Source organism: Accipiter gentilis, chromosome 28, assembly GCF_929443795.1.
Source record: "Accipiter gentilis chromosome 28, bAccGen1.1, whole genome shotgun sequence".
Taxonomy (NCBI): Eukaryota; Metazoa; Chordata; class Aves; order Accipitriformes; family Accipitridae; genus Astur; species Astur gentilis.
The window spans coordinates 1,996,935-2,009,398 of record NC_064907.1 but is presented as its reverse complement, the minus strand read 5'-3'; positions in this window follow the sequence as shown (position 1 = coordinate 2,009,398).

The following is a 12,464-nucleotide window of genomic DNA, read 5'->3' as shown; positions in this document are numbered from 1 at the left end:
CTCAGCTGCTACAATACAGCTTGTCAGATCAAAACCTTGAATTTCTGGTTTGTAAGAAGTTCTGCCTTCCTGAAGCCTTGATAAAATTCTTAATGGAAAATAGTCTTTCTAAGGGGGAGTTAACACCGCAATTTCTTGAAAACCAAGGTACTGCTGCAAGTTGGCCTTCTCGATGGAACAGAGGACTGGAAGGAGTTGCCTTGGATATGGCATCAATTTTCTGTGGCCCTGGGGAAAAGTATGCTAACTATACAACTTCCCAGAAAGTTCCACAGATGCTTCAGAAGTCTTTTAGTATGCCAGGACACAATTCCCCATCTCTTCTATCTGGAGTAGTACCGTGAAGACCTAAAGATGTAATCTGAAGGTGCCAGAGGAAGAAAGCAGAAGCCATAAAGCACATTCCTAGCTCCTACATGAGTATTTGCTAAATTCCTCATCTGTACAATCCTACAAGCTGGGCTATGCACAGTACAATACAAAAACATACCAAAAGTCCAATAATCATCCAGCTCAAGAACACTTGAACCCCTGTCCCAGTTCCCCTGCCAACCTAACTGAAGTGATCAGTATTGTGCTGAGGATGTCAGTGGGAAGTAAATAGCAGGTCAAATGCTGGGAAGCGCACAATCCCACATTGATGTCTGCCTTTTTCTAACAAGGACCAAATCCAATGCCCTAGAAAAAACTGCAAAACAACCCTCCAAGCTAGTTCACAACTGAAGGATGGAGAACAGCCTGACAAAGAGGCTAGCAAGAACCCTGAGACAGGGGTTTGATGGAAACACAGTTTGTCCAAACATATAGTTTCTTTTGAAAGTCCCTTGTATAATTACATTAAATAATCAATGACTTCCACAGCAACCTTACTTTCCTCCCCACATTGACAAAGCTACATTAATAAAAATTGCTCATCTTTGACATTTGCTTGAATTCACACTCTTGAAATGTTAATGTACTGAAGATATCCATTTCATTTCACCTGTTTACCTATACCACTACAAAGTGTATACAGGGCAGAACCACCTGGATTTGCTGGTAAATGTGTATAAATAACTGTACAGTATGTGAACATGACAGAAAAGGGCAGAAAATAATAATAAAAAAAATCTGAAGAGAGTCATAAGCAATACCTTGTTAAAGGATGATTTTCCTTTGCAGTCCTTTTTGCATTTACTGGTGTTAACAAGGAAGCTAGTTATCAGGGTTAGGGCTGAAGGATGTTCTCTAATTTGTATAGGAAATTCTCAATAAGCAACAAGAATAGGCTGAGGCCAAGTTTCAGAAAAACATAGGAGGTATATAAGCTCAAAATTTTTTTCATTCCTGCTAGAATTAGTGAGAGAAGGGACACTTCAGGTGGCTGCCTTTTTGAGAATGTCAATCATGACCAGAATTGGAAGCAGCTGTTTGATTTGTCAAATATAAATAACCCAGATGAAAGCCTAGTAGGGAAGGTGGTGGATCCAGCATAGTGAGGCCAAATAAAGTTTGGATGATGCAAGAAGAAGCTAAGAAAGAAACACACTGAACTTTATTCCAAGGAAAGAAATTAATGGTTGTTGTAAAGAAATTAATTAAATTAGCAGTGACCTAATTGTTCTACTTGCATCCATTTGCTTTTCATAGTAACATGGAGTATATTAGTACATCTGTTTCCTATAAATGCTTTCATTTTATGGTTTTTTTAAACAGGTTTCCTTATTCAAATGCAAGGCTGGATTCATCACTCACTGCTTCTCTCTAGTTAGAATTTTACAAGTGCTAGAAAATCAAGGAAATGCCCAATACTTTCTGTTTACTTTTGAATATTGTAAGCTATTTTCTCCCTATAACAATTATAAAAGGACTGATTTTCTTCTGGAATAAATTAACATCACTCCAGTAAAATCACAGATTCTGTTTTATACCAGAGTATTCCCGGAGAGAAATAATTTCCTGGAATATTTACACCAGAAAGAATATTCTTTTTTCACAGGTAAATTGCTGCATGACCCTATACGTTCTTCAAGCTATTTCTTTTCCTCATTGTCTAAGACAATTCTTTCTTAGTTTGTGCTCAGGGAAACTAGGACTTCAGCTTTGTGGATGGGTGACTTTTAGTCTGTGCTATGTTTCCTTGGCTTCTTAAGATACTCCTGTATTTAGAAACCTCTCTTCTATTAGAACCTCCTGTCAGGGTGCCATGCAAGTTGTGGCAGAGGTGGAGACCAGCACTCCTATGGTATCGCTAGGGCAGGAACTGAAGGCTCTGCCTGAGCCAAAATGGGGCTTCTGAGCCCATGGACAGGGGTCAACCACTTGAGAACCCTGACACCTCTGGCAGATTTTTGTGACTTCAGTAAGTCATAGTCACAGAAGCCATCTAACACACTATTAGATTTTGGTTCAGTACAAATGAAGGAGCCTTCGGCTGTTCCCTGTTTGCTGGATAGGATGGAACCATCCAGCAAAGAAAAGTCAAAACCATTTGCTCATTTAGCAAATTGCTAATGCCATTCCAGGGCATTTAACTGCCTTATTAAAAAATGCTGCAGTTTTACAAGGCAAAGTGCTTATCAGTAAAACTACTTCTCAAGAAGAAAGTTGCTCCCACATATTGCAGAAGTAGCTGTATTTTGGTAAAATTCACACCAAATTAGATACCAGATGTCAGCAGTTATCCACGTAGATTTTTTTCCAGTCCCTTCTTGCCTCCTTGCAGCTGTAAGTGCTTTCAGGTCACAAATGTTCCCCAGAGATGGTCGTATTACACTGTAAGATACCATCTCATGCACTTTTGAAAGATTAGTGGTTCTGGACCTTTCCTTGCTGTTTTACAGACTTCTCCATATATACAAAGTCAGATCAGTTGCACCTAATGAAAGCACATCAAGCCCAACCCAGAGCCAGAACTAGCTGCAGTGGAAATCACTCACCATAATTTGGTCCCCAGGAGCTATCTGTTGCAATATCAACCGAAGTCATACCGACCAGCTGGGAGTCCTGGGAGGAGACACCCAGGAATGGGCCCATCACTGGGAATGTGAAGAATAATGACATTTGTTTTGCCAAACACATATCTGGAGGATCTAGACCCAAGAAGGATCATGGCTAGCCCCTCAAGATTCATCCTCAGGAAAGTCATGGGGAATGACAGCTGCCCTCAGTGTGCAAGTATATTAGCTCTACCATCAATTGTGTTCTTGGCCAGGAAGCAAATGCAGAATTTGATTACAAGGGATACATGAGTGAGCATAAGGCAGAAGCCTTTGTTCAAGACAGTTCCAGTCTTCCAAGGCAGGGGAACAAGGTCAAAGCAATGGGTGACCAGAGACACAACAGGTCAGTGGGGAGCAAGAGTGGAGGAGAAACAGGAGAAAGGTCCAGGAACAGGTCTAGTTGGAAGACACAGGACCAAGAACCTCACATGAACAGCACTGCTGCAGATTAGAAGTCCTGCCTTATGAACTAATTTGTCAACTGCAAAGGTTTTGTTTTAATTCCTCTGGGCACGCTTACAGCTCCCAGGTGCTTTGCCAAAAGGGACCTCTGGCTCTCTGGACTGTGCCTTTTGCCATACGGTGGTTAGTTGTGACTGTCATGGTCTGACCAACACCAGGTTTCCACCTGGTGTGCAGAAGCTCCCCACATCCAACAACTTTACACTGCCAGGACACTGTCCTCCCATCTTCCTCCTTCCAAGCTTATGTTGCCTGAATCCCATGGCAGAATTTTAGAAGAAAATGAGACACAGTCATGGAAATTCAGTAAAGTTAGGTTAGACCAGGCTCAACCCCTCCACCTGGCCCAACAAATGTTAAATAGTCATGTGTCAAATTTCAGAAAATTACTTGGGGGTTATAAATCTGAACTACAGTCTTAGGTAGTAGAGTAACTTTGTGAGAAGTATTTCCCAGGATAGAAGATATCTCCACTGACCTTTCATAGTGTCTATAAACACAGCTTCACCAAGGAATATTTAGCTTGGCTTCTCCCCTCATCTTGTGCGAAGAGGTACTTTTCTAGGTCTACAATGACACAGATCAGTGTCACAGGAACGTAAGAATACAGATCACATCAGACTCCATCTAGCCAACATCCTGTTACCCAAGAGTGAATGCCCAGGGAGCAGTACTGGGCATAGAAGGTTGTTGGGTTGATGAGGCATATTTTTCCCTTTGTACGTGCAAACTGACAACTCCCAGTCACCTTCTTGTCCTTCATTTGTTTCAAAATGGTTTAAAGGATTATTTGCTCCCTCACCTTTCCAGGGATTGTGGTGGGGCTGACAAGATCCTCCTTTCCCTTCTTGAGGATAGAAGTGACATTTACTTTCTTCTGGTCCATAGGAATCTCTCCTGATCACCATGACCTTTCAAAGATTATCAAGAATGCCCTTGCAACAACACTGGCACTTGTGGTTGCATGCCATCAGGCTCAATGGATTTGTATATATCCATTTTGTTTAAATATTCCCTAACCTGATCCTCCTCCATCCAAGGTAAGCCTTCCTTGCTTTAGATTCTCCCACTGGTCTTGGGAACCCAGGATGCCTGAAGGCCAGTCTTACCAGTAAAGAGCATGGTGAAGGAGGCATCAAATACCTTAGCCCTTTCCACAACCTTTGTTACCAGGTCCCCTGCCTCTTTCAGCAGTGAGCACACTGCTTCCCTACTGTGCTTTCTATTGCTGCTGATGTACTTGCACAAGCCTGTCTTGCCCTTCACATCTCTCACCATCACCTCACATTCACTTTGATGGGATATGGCTTTCCTAACCTTGCCCCTACGTGCTTTGACAGTGTTTCTATATTCCTCTTCAGTCAGTGGACCCAGTTCCCACCTCTTGTATGCTTCCTATTTATATATGAGTTTAGTCAGGAGCTCCTTGTTCATCCATGCAGGTGTCCTGCCACTTTGCTTGATTTTCTTCTCATTGGGATGGACCTTTCTTGAGCTTGGAGGAGGTGATACTTGAAAATAAACCATCTCACCTGGATCCCTCTTCTCTCCAAAACTGTAAACCGTGGGATTCTTCCAAGCACATCCCTGACAGGTTAGTCTACTCTCCTGAAGTCTAGGGTTGTGATCTTGCTTTTGCCTGGCTCCCTCCTCTCAAGATCTGGAATTCCACCATCTCATGGTCACTGCACTACAACCAAGGCTGCCTTCAATCTTCAAATCCCCAACTGGTTGTGTTCCATGTGGACTAAAAATGCATGATATGTTATAGCATAGGATAAGCTCTAGGTTACTCTTTAGCTGCCTACAGATATCGTCCATACTTAAAAAGAAAAATCTGCACCAAGAATAGTATTTAAGAAACCCATGCTCACTGCCGCTATGTTTAGACAACTGGAAGAAAAAAACACTTTAACTGAAAACATTTATGTTAGGCTCCTTAGACATCTAAAGGCACTATCAGAATCAAAAGAAAAGATTTTAAATGCTTGGAGTCCCAAACAGCTATCATTGCCATCTATTTTATAATGTAATAACTGGATGGATTATTTGTTTTCTAATATTTATTCTCTTTATAGGAAACAGAATTCCAGCCATTACTTTCTGTTTATGAATGATACTGTGGGATTTTAGCCCTGTCTCTCAGGGCTTCCACCTATTCTTTTTTGACAAAGCATTCTGCTGCAGTACAGAAAAATTTCTGGGGTTATATTCTTTTTTCCTCCACCTTAATTTCTAGTAAATTTTATCTGGTGGGTTGGAAAAATTGTGAGAATAGACTTACTCATGATATTTCTATTTCATCTCCTGGCAGATACACATATCTGCAGTTCATGGTTCATGTATTTATGTTTAATCATTAAGTATTTTCGAAATTCAGAAAAGCTGCATGTCACTTGTTATTTTATCCAAACTGCTCTCACTAGAAAAATGCAGATGGAGACAAGCAATTTAACAGGCTGACTGTAAATGTTGACCTTCTGCATCTACAGGTTTGCAAGAGCTTTCACTGCATTTAGCTTATGAAATTACTTTTGAATGTAAGCCGCAAATATGCTAAATGTTAACTCGGATCCTATAGTAAGCCCTATATCCTGGAGCAGTGTTGGGGAAATCCTAACCACACTAAGGATGCACACACTGAGGAATGCCATTTCTCATACTTTAGCGTTCCAACACTGATAGCTGTGCTTGCACTGGTACAGTGAAAGGAGTTTTCCCTACCATTGCCAGGGCAGACAACCAAGCTAATAGGAGGAACAGAGGGAAAGGGAAAGATTCCTCCAACTACAGCATTAACCTGAACTTCTAGGCTCTCTTGGATCTAGCACAGACTTGAACTGTGGGCACAAACTTGGGCAAATCATTTAACCTCTCCATAGCTGAGACTGACATCTCTAGAATAAGAAAGATAACATTGTGCTTCTGTCAACTTTTGTCTGTTCTGTCAAATTAGATGAAAAAATTTGCAGGTAAATTGGAGGGCAGTGCTTAGCCTAAGAGCATTAGCTGGAGTATCTAAGGAGTACTGTAGCATGGAACTGCAGTGCTTTACTAGCCTATAGGCAACATGGTATTGTAAATATGTATGTGAAACACACTGTGTAAAGTTCCAATGATAGAGGCCTTAAAATCATATTTTCTATAAATTCCCATGAAAAACTGTATCATTTGAAGAAAAAAATCTAGGCTTTGCTCTTGGTTTGAACTATAATCAATCGTAAGGCAATACGATTACATGACTTGGAAAAAAGGGCAAGATAGGATAGTGATGGCTTCAGGAAATCTAATATTCAGGTATTAAAAGGAAGGCATTTAATTTATTTGTTTGGCTATTATTGTTTGTCTTTTTGGAACTGTGCTGGGGACTAAGGACTGTCTTATCCTATGTCTGGAGAGCAGTTAGAATAACCTGGCTGTCACCACGGTTGAAGAAATAATACAACACATGTCCAGCAGCAGAGGAATATTCACTGTGCCATGACACGTTAGCAGAGATGTCAGACAGAGGTCAAATTCGTGCAGAATCAGTGAAGCGTAAACAGGTGCAACCAGACCACCATGAAATAACTCTCTGGTTAAGTCGTTCTAAATGAGGCATGAAAGTCTCTACCCCAGCGGTATTTGTAACCTTAAACCACCCTGTAGCCATGGAGTATCTGACACTATTCCTAAAGAAAGCAAGAGAAACGGACATCCTTAATTACTGCTGCATCATGAAAAATATATATTCTATTAATATTGTGGATTGCGTGCTGCTGTGGGAGTAATCAAAGGATATTTTTGTTTCCTACTGTTATTGAATGAGAGGAGGAAAACTTAAATAGTCTGCATGTGGGGTGGCATCCTTTCACCAGATCATTTCAGCAGGGTGGGAGAGAGTCGTATAGCAAGAGGATTACTTTGCACTTCATGCAACAAAAAAATGTCTCTGAGAGCCCAACATGTAGCTGTCCCACAATCTGCAGGAGGCCGTGCCATTGCTCACTAAGTCTCAGTGCCTTCACACCAACTTAAAAACCTTCTAGGCTTGTCCACTTAACTTAGAAATTAATCCATTCAGACTGTGTTGGCATTGAGCAATGGAGACATAGGGCACACTGAGGCTAAGATCCTTCAGTGGAACAACATCAAGACATCGCTAAAGCATGCTTAGCTCCCCTCTGCCCCGTATGTTCAGTTCCTCCTACTGAAAACTGAGCATAGGAATGGAAAATGAATGTCTGCTTGGGTCTTTCTCCTATATCAGACAGGAAATTGCCAGGGCATACCGCACAGCCAGAAGCCCAAGAGCACACCAGTTTATGCAGTCTTAGAGCTCTCCCCTGCAGGAATTGTGGGCTTTGCCTCTTCACTATGCACATTGTGACGTGTCACTCGGATTAAAGTGTACTCACTATGCCTTGCTGTCTCTGTATCATATAACATGACAGCAAGCAAAATATAAATTACACACTTTTCTATTTGTAGGGCTTCTCTTGCAGTTATGAAAACTCAATATGGATAAAAAAAGAAGTCCTACTGCCTCCCTCTCCATTGTTAACTTGCATTTGCAAGGTGCAGTCTGAAAGCTTCCTTACTATAATAAATCATAACTATTTAGCCCTTGGCATGTTGGAAGATACATCATGCCTGTGGGCAAATCTGAGAAAAGAACATAAGTCAGTGGCTGATGCACTGGGTAATGCAGCTTTTTCTGGTATAGAATAAAACTCAGTCTATAACATTATATGCATATTAAGACATAAGTACGCACACTCATACAAATAAACCAGCATTGCTAATGCATCATGGTTTTTAAGAGCTTTCACATCTTTGGGAGCAGGGGGAAATCCTGTCTCATGTCTAAAAAAGGCTCCTTTCATGATACAGATTTTTCTGCAGTAGGGGAGTATAGGCATACTAAAAAGGGTCTTTCTCTGCTGCCTAGCTGCTTATTTTCATCAAGTTTGTAGCAAACAAAACTGAGCCATTTACCTGTCCATCAGCTCTGACTGAAGCAGACCAAGGTTTCTAAAAGTACTTCAGGATCTCACACACATATGAACCCATAGTGAGATTTCCAAACCACATTTCTTTATAAAGCCAGGCTAAGTGTGTACTGTGTTGTATCCCACACTGAAGTCTAGGAAGTGAGGCGAACTATAAATTTATGCTGAATTTGACTTAGTGTTTTGAGATTTAGATGTGTGCTAAGTGCAAATAAATTTAAATACTATGGAGTACAATTTTGGATTGTTTGTTCATTGTTTCTTAACACATCTTTTAATCTGCTGTGGACAATTCTATATCTTCCTTTTTAGGAAATGTCTTAAAGATATAATTTAAACTATCTCATAAAAAGTTCATCACTCTCAGGCTGAGATATGTAAAACTGGGCTTGCACATGGCTATTTTTTGGATTCTGTGAGCTGTTTCCTTTTAGGGGAAAATCTATTGACAGGGCAAACTTCTACTAGTCTTAATTCAAGGGAGTTAGATATATACTGTTATTTGCATTCTTTACCTGCTTGTTCATATTTATTATACTTTCTACCAGCATTAAATTTATATTAAAATTATTAGTTGATACATGCCAGCTTTTCAGATCAGCAAGGTCTTTTTATTTATGTATGCAAAAAGGCTGCACATGATGGAATTAAAATAGGAAGGACATACAATCTGGAATATTGAACTTTGACATTTTCCTTCTAAAATTCATGCAATAATCCATACAATCACATTTCCTGATTAAATCTACATTTCTATTGAACGTGTTTTCTGTCCACTTAAAGTGCTTTTCTAGTTACAAATGTGTGTGTGATGTAGGAAAGTTCAAAAAGGTATGAAGCTCTTTCCACAGTTAGAAAGCTGTGCTACTGGGAAATATCCTTAGATATTCTAACTGGACAAACCAAGAGTTCATAACTTAAGCTGCAAAAGAGTAAATTGAAAAGCAAAATATGACACAGTTTTGCTGGTTTTTCTTCTTTCCACAATGTAAGTTGTTACTTTAAATAGGATTTCACATATGTTCTATAAAACTCCGTGATGTCTGGACTTGATAAAGAAAAGGAAGAAAAGAAACAAAAAGATATCTCAAATCCATCCAGAAAGCTGTAACAATTTATACCTGTGACGGATTCTCACGGTACCAATCAGGCTTGAGGAAATTAGGATTTCTCTACTGTGAAACTGTTTAACAAACTGAAAGCTGTAGATCTGACCTGAGGATAAGCAGAGTCCATGGTGCTCTAGGAATTTTCTTGTTGAATATCCTTCAGATCATTTTTACAGTGAAGCAGGGTTTAGCTCCTGTGGAATGAAGGAAGAATTATCACTTTAAAATACATTATTTATACATCTGAGTGGTTGTCAGAAAACAGACCTGTCTGTAGGAAGCTATATGAGTTTATAGTGCTCCAGTGGTTCTGGGTTTGCTCCCTTCCCCCCTCCCCCACCCCCCCAGTTCCTTGTAATAAGGCCACAGTAAAGTATTAAGTGTATCTTTCTTCTGGCCACCACCCCTTGACCAGTCTAGAGCACAAAAAATGTATGCAAAAATGAATACTGAGTTGGGAAATCCTTCACAGAATCCCCAACTATATTTCCAGTAATACACAGGTGGCCTTGGAAGTTTCCCATTCAGCCTAGTTTAGACCATGGAACTGAAATGTAACCATGACAGGATCCTACTCTGGAATAGAACATATAGATAATCACCACTTGCTCTCTATGGTAACTTATTCCTGGTGTTTATCTTGGGGAGATTTCAAGATGATCTCATAAATCTTCTTCATCTCATCCATATATAGGATTGTTTTCCTCTTGTCCTACTTGCACTGCTAGATCCAACGGGCCCAAACCCTCCCTACAGTAACTGCTTTACACCAGAGATAATTATTTAATTGTGTTTTATAAATAAATAGTTTAGATCTTTGGGTAAGATTACCTGTTAGCTGAATATGCTGAAAGAGAATAACTGATACTTTTATAGTCTGCCTGCAAGCACATACTGTACTAGATGAACAGTTTCTTCTGATCAGACAAAATACAATGAGGAATTTAAAACCAGCAAATCTAAACCTAATCTAAAGCAAGGCCACTTTGTGTTGCATGGAAATGTGGCAGCCCAGCAGACACCTCTGGGTGTCTCTTCAGCAAACAGGACAGGAAAAAGACCGATTTTCTTTAGACACCCTTTTTATCTGTTCTGACTGGAGAATCAGAAGGACTTTGATCGATAGCATGAGAATACAAGGCCATGACAGAAGTATAAGAAGTTATATATACTGCAAGAGAAAGAGAATTCTAGGAACAGTCACAAGCCTGTTCATATGTAAAGGCAAAGTCTTTTTGCCAAGTTATTTGTTAATACAGCAGTGCAAAACTTAAAGTAGCTCTGAAATTATTTTTCTAAGTTCCTAAGATGACTCAGAACACATATCCTAGAAGAAACTGCTCTAAGGAAATGGTGAAGAATCCTTCATTAAAGTTAGACACCTGCCTATGTTTCTCAAAAAGGTTTTAAAAATGAACATTTTATAATAGTTATGAAAATCACAACTGAACTTTTTCCCCACTCACTCTTTCTCCCCAGTTGTAGAAATAACAAGAAGATCATTAAAATCAGAATGTGTCTGTGTGCCTATAAATCTTACTGTAGGAAATCAAGCAAATTAGTTATATATCTAGTTATGAATGCAGTGAGATCTGAAGCTCATCCTTAGTTCTACAGGTAACATATTACAAATGTAGTAAAGCCGAGTCCCTGTCTCTCTTGCTCATAAGGGAGCCTGGACTCATTTCATTGTTCTTGTGAAATGCAGCTGCTGTGTGAAGGTCCTGCTCACAGCTGGAGAGGCAATGGCTGGAGTTATTTCAGTACCTGTTTGTTTGTAGACTAGGTCTTAAAAAGATAAAACTGCATTAAGTATCACAGTTATCAAGACCAATCTCCAACATCTTAGCTAGTCCCATGATAAAGACTCTTTCATTGCTAGGTCAAACTCCATCTTAAACCCTTTGTTTCCACTGCTGCTGTCATAATTCCAGCATTTCACTCTTGCAGCAACCTTCTCCTTGTTTTTCCACTCTAAAATCATTAAGGGTCAGATTGTACCCTTGTGCCAGTGCTGTCTTTTACCCTAAATAGCTTTTCCTTCTAATGTCTACCACTCTTCACCACTGTATTTGTCAACAGAACTAATTTTCTCCTCGATCTTCATTTTGCTAGACTAAACAAGCTGCTCTTTTTAAATCTATTAAAAGGCTTGTCACTCCCTAATGATCCTTCTAGCTCTTTTCTGTAAACATTCCAGTTTAATTTCATCCTTCCTGTACACAGATGATTATGGAGTTTCCCAAAAGTGATTTCACTAGTGCCTGGACTTCCCAATTTGAGATGGAGGAGCCTGCTAGGGTCTTGGGCCTTGATTAGCATTAGGGATTCTCTATATCCTGCATGAAATGAGAAGCCACTACAGACTGCAAAGCAGTGAAGTGAGATGCTAGTACTGGCTTTTGTTGCTAAGTAGAAAGCCTGCCATGTGGTGAACCAGTTAGAGGCTACCTTAGCATATGTGTTTTTATTCCTACTTAAGTGTTATGGTAACATAGTCCTGAATTCCTGAACTTAGAGATCACTGTGGTGAGGCCTACTTCTGAAAGGGAAGTCCAGCCTTAGGCATAAGCAGGCTTTATTTGGATACATAATAGCACTGAAATGATTGAAAGAAAGAACCTAAAAGTTGTTGAGTGCTTGTGTGAATTAGATGTTTTTCCACAGTACTTAGCTCTTTTCGCTACAAGGCCATCTTTGTGTCCCACTCACTTCCAGATGGCTGTTGTCAAAGCAGTGGTTGACTTTTCTTTGATAGAAAGCTGGAGAGTTCTGCCATGTGCATTTGAAAGGAAGACCCTGTAGATCTGGATACTATCCACCCACTATTAGTACTGTATGCTGTGTTGCAGCCCATTGTCCTGCATGCACCATGACCCAGACTGTAGCAGCAAAGCAGTTGGTTGTCTGCAGGTCTGTTA